The 5,255-nt window shown below is 34.4% G+C and overlaps 1 long non-coding RNA gene across 1 annotated transcript; it reads right to left on the bottom strand.

Moving 5' to 3' along the window:
• Nucleotides 1-896: 896 nt before the first annotated feature.
• Nucleotides 897-4,071, bottom strand: LOC141554282 (uncharacterized). Its single transcript, XR_012485816.1, has 3 exons — nucleotides 3,726-4,071; nucleotides 2,482-2,580; nucleotides 897-1,113 (listed from the first exon to the last, which is right to left on the bottom strand). It is a non-coding gene; the product is annotated as an uncharacterized LOC141554282 (long non-coding RNA).
• Nucleotides 4,072-5,255: the final 1,184 nt, after the last annotated feature.

Here is a 5,255-nt window from a genome sequence, read left to right as displayed (position 1 = left end):
GTGACCCTGGGCAAATCACTTAAACTGAATTGGCTCAGGAAAAAAAAAAATCATCCTTCTTGATCACCTGCAATTTTGGTTCTTTTAAGATTGTGATGTATCATGATTCATCATCATGTAACATCAATATTAAGAGAATATTGAATTTCAAAAAGATAAGCTTCTGTTATAGAGATCTATCTGTGACTACTGGAAATTCTTTGTCATTTCATTAATGTTAACTAGCTTATTTCATAATCATTTTATCATCAAACAAATATATAATATTACAGTTTACAGAAATATCCACTAAATAATTATTATTTGAGGTAGTTGGTACAAGTACTTATCCCTAATTTACAAGTAGGAAAATAAAGAATCACAGATGCTTTGACTTGCCCATTGCTTTATGGATAGTATGTTTGGACTCATCCTAAATCTGGCCTAATTGTTTTTTTTTTTTTAAGTTTGATAAGTTGCTTCACCTGAACTATAAATCTTAAACCCATTCTATCCTATGGTTTGTCATCCAATTTGGCTCTATATACTGAAGAATAAACTATGTTATTCTTATTCACTATATGCTGGATCTAGGAGAAAAGTCCTCAACCCTATGTTCTATCCTCTTTCTACTTTTAGGGCTCAATGAAGCCTAAAGGCTTCTGCATTTGGGACCAAAATGATATCTTGCAAAATTCAAGTTTGTTTACCCTTGGCAAACATAACTTCCTGTTTTGAAGAAGAAGGGAAAAAAGCCCAAAGGTATCATGAACATCAAAGAGCTCTTGAAAAATAACATTTTGATGAGTTAAGAGTAAAGCAGTAAGAAATAAGTATGGATTAAATGTCTCTTTAAAAAATGGGTTTTAAAAATTGATGGAACAGCACTTGGAAAACCACAGTCTCAGTTGGGCCAAACCCCTAATATTTGAAAAATGCTTTGTTACACTTGACAAAGTCAACCCTACTGAGTGTCTCAAAAGATATTGCCACTACAGGTTAACATAAAAACTCCATAAATAGCTAGTCCAAGTTTCCAAGCAGTTTCTCCAGTTGGAGCATAAAATACAACATAATTTCTTCTTTATGAATGAGGGGCTTTCTTGGGCCATTTCCAAATAGGAAAAATGAATTCTGAAAAGAAAAAAAAAGTAGTCATCTTTTTGAAATAATAGCTCATGATATAATTATTTCTTGTCTGAAAAATTGTGTGATCATGTCTTCCATTTATATAGAATAGATTTTCCCCAAGAGAACAAAGTATGTTATTGTACATGTATAGGATAAATTGAGTGAATATTCTCTCATAAGGATGTGACTTCGACCTATGCCATAATTATGACTTGAAACTTTGCAATAACAACTTAAACTACAGCTAAAACGCTGTAGGTATTAGATAGTCTTGAATGTTTCCTACCACCTCTTAATTGGTATTTAAGTACTTCTTTTAAAAGCAATTTATTCTTTTGTTTCTGGGATAAATTTAAGTATATGGAATATAAGCCTGGACTCCCTGAGACAATGGGAGAAAAAGTTAAGGGAATGGGAGTGGGGGGCTTCTGTTCTATTTAATATTGTGTTTTGAAGTTTGTGCTTTGCCTTCCTTTAACTGATACCCTGAGAGTTAGGAGATTCCTTTTCTCAATAGATCATAATAAATCCCTTTTTGCTTTTTCTTACTCTGAGATCCTCTGATTGTTTTTGTGATCACTACTGTCTAACATATAGAGTTATTATTCCTTTTAAAATTGGGCATTTCTTCTCTCCTATACTGTCCCTCCTTTCTTTCCTTCATTCCTTCATTCCTTCATTCATTCCTTCCTTTCTTCCTTCCTTCCTTCCTTCCTTCCTTCCTTCCTTCCTTCCTTCCTTCCTTCGTTCCTTCGTTCTTTCGTTCCTTCCTTCCTTTCTTACTTTTTTCCTTCCTTCCTTCCTTCCTTCCTTCCTTCTTTCCTTCCTTCCTTCCTTCCTTCCTTCCTTCCTTCCTTCCTTCCTTCCTTCCTTCCTTCCTTCCTTCCTTCCTTCCTTCCTTCCTTCCTTCCTTCCTTCCTTCCTTCCTTCTTTTTCTCCCTTCCTTTTTTCATTCCTTTCATTCACTTTTCCTTTACTCATATCTTTCTACTTCTCTCCCTTTCCTTTCTCTTATTTTTCCTTCTCTTCTCTATCTTCTTAAAGTGTTTCCCTAGCAGACTTCTTTTCCATCTTCTAAAGGTCCTTGCTCCTCCCTACTTTCTATCTCTTCCTGCCCCAGTTTGTCTCTCTGTCTGTCTGTTTCTGTCTGTGTCTCTCTTTTTTTCCATTTGCATTCTGTTACTGATTTAAATAAAACTTTCAGCTCTAAAGGTAAGGTGTATTGATATTTATTGGATCAATTCATCTCATCCCTCTGAAAGTACATAATATAATATACAATCAATTTCAATCAAGCATTATATTAAATGGAAAAATTCCTTTGAATTGGAGTGATATAAGAATAATTTTGCAAAGAACAAGAAAACTTACCCAGGAATAGTTTATAATTTATGAAGCAGATTTAGATGAGAATCTTTCCAGAAAATGAAATGATGTCTTCTCTCACACACAACTCTGAGGAGAAATCTCCTGATGAGTAGGGAAAAGAGATGCTTAATTTGAAATTTAGCTGTTTTTTACCTGGTGTTCCACCCCACTGGACTTTGGCAATAAAAGGAATGTGTGGACTTTGAAGACCAGAAAAAATTTAATTTGTTTAATTTTTAATTTTTCTATAATTAGTATTCCTGGATCAGTTAATAGCACTATCAATATTGGGAACCAAGGATAAATGGATGGAGATTCAGCCTGATTATGTACCTCAAGAGTGAGTGGGATTTAGGGTAACCAGATATATGTACTTGTAAAAGATGTTTTGTACCAAATGTTCTTAACTCTCCACATTAGTAAATACCCTTTTCTTAAAGGCAATTAAATCTAGATTTCAAATGTAAATTTTCAACTGATAAGATTTGGAAAGAAGAAACAGGAAACATACTACTACAGATTCATGTTGGTAAAATTAAAGGACACTCCATCAAAAGTACCCTAAAATGTTGACTCAAATTCGCAATTTTATCGGTTTCTTCTTGTCCTTCTACCTTCAAAAAATATAGGCACTGTAGGTGAATAATTGAATGGTTGGTTCATATCTCTGTCACATAACCATGACCTTGAAGAAACCATGGTGTTTTTTTTGTTTGTTTGTTTGTTTGTTTTTGTGTTTTTGTTTTTTTGTTTTTTTTTGCTTTGCCTCAAGTTGCTAGAAAAACAAAATAGAATGAAGATAGAGTGCTAGAGTGTAATGACAGGAAGGTCTAAATTTTACATCAGATATTTCAGTGACCCTGGTCCAGCCTTTTAACTCTATTGGTCTCAGTTCCTCAACTGTATTTTATTTTATTTTTCAAATACATACAAAGATGGTTTTTAACATTCATCTTGCAAAACCTTGTGTTCCAAATTTTTCTCTTTTCCTCTCTCTCCTCTCCCCAACACAGAAAGCAATCTGATATAGGTTAAATATGTTCTATTTTTCTAAATCTATGTTTATGTTTGTCATGCTGTGCAAGAAATATCAGATCAAAAAGGGAAAAAAAAATAAAAATGAAAAAAAAAAAAGCAATAAGTGAACATGCAACAACAATACAAAGATGAAAATACTCCGGTTTGATCCACTCTCAATATACAGATGGCTGTGTTGCAGATAGCATTTACTACTCTATTGGAATTACCTTGAATCACCACATCACTGAGAAGAACATCACAGTTGATGATATCATAATCTTGTTGTTACTATGTATTGTAATGTCTCTGGAGGGCCTCAGGATCAGTAAGAGTCAGCATCAGTCAAGTCCTTGGTCTTTAGGAGGAGAAGTGAAAGAGGCAGACAAGTTGTCAAGTGGCTCATCAAAGATGTATCCTGGACTTTGGACTTGGGAGACTGAAGTCTTCCCTGCTGAGGGGACTGTAGCAGAGAGACTCTGATTGTCTCTCTCAACCCTCCAATCCTTCCCTATCATTACCTCACCACAACATATTTAGCAGGCACCATTTGTGAGGAGAGCCATCACATCACTATATCCTGTAAGTATATGTTTATAGATCCATTATCTCACATTGAGTAGGCACTTAGCCTTAAGTACTCTGCTGTCTTAGGTTCAAGTACACCTTTTCAGAGTTCCAGCATTCTGCAATCCTTCCAGCCCTCTACAGTGTTCAAAGTTCTCTTCATTCTATTCACTTCGATCAGCATCAGTCCATATAAGTTTTTCCCAGCCTTTTCTGAAATCAACCTGTTCATCCTTCCCCATAAGATAATAATGTTCCATTATATTCATATATAATAACCTATTCAGCCATTCCCCAACTGATGGACATCTACTCAATTTCCAGTTCCCAGCCATCACAAAAAGGGCTGCTACAAACATTTTCGCACATGTGGATCCCTTTCCATCATTTTATGAGCTCTTTGGGAGAGAGACCCACTAGTGACACTGTTGGATTAGAGGGTATTTACAGTTTTATAGCCCTTAGAGCATAGATTCAAGCCACTCACTCATCATCTTTTCCTTCATCTTGGCCATACTGAGAGGTGTGAAGTGGTACTTCAAACTTGTGTTAATTTGCCTTTCTCTAATCAATAGTGATCTCACTCCCTCATTTGTAAAACAAGGGTTAGTTTATCAGACAGTGCATAAGCTTTCTTCTAGCTCTAAATCTGGGATCCTTTGCTGCCAAATAATGTCCAAGATTATGATTGTCCAAAATTAAACTCAATTTAGTATATGTTATTTTTATAAAACATTATATATTTAATTCAATTCAATTCATATTAAGCACCAACCAAGAGCCAGACACAGTGTTAAGCACAGGAGATAAGAAGAGAGATAGGAAGCTATATTAATTGGTACTTAATTGATTCAAATTGCATATTTTGGATGATAAGTAGGTATAAATCATCTAATTTCTCAATGCTCTAACTCTCTAAAAGTTGCATAAATGATACCTACTTATGTTAATCTAGGTAATTTTACTCTACAGATTTCCCTATATTAATAAAATGAAAAGGACTTGTCCCTATCTCTATTCTTGTCTCTATTTCTATTCCTCTTCCTCTCTGGCTCCCAGTTTCCCCAATGTCTATCCCTATATATACATATAACAAATATATACATGTCTGTGTAGAACATAAATGATATATTTAAATAAAAATATTACCAATATATCATGTGCAATCATGCATATATACATATAATTTTGAG

This window comes from Sminthopsis crassicaudata, chromosome 1 (genome assembly GCF_048593235.1).
Source record: "Sminthopsis crassicaudata isolate SCR6 chromosome 1, ASM4859323v1, whole genome shotgun sequence".
NCBI classification, from domain to species: domain Eukaryota; kingdom Metazoa; phylum Chordata; class Mammalia; order Dasyuromorphia; family Dasyuridae; genus Sminthopsis; species Sminthopsis crassicaudata.
The sequence above is the reverse complement of the archived record's forward strand: the minus strand, read 5'-3'. Positions and strand labels throughout refer to the sequence as shown.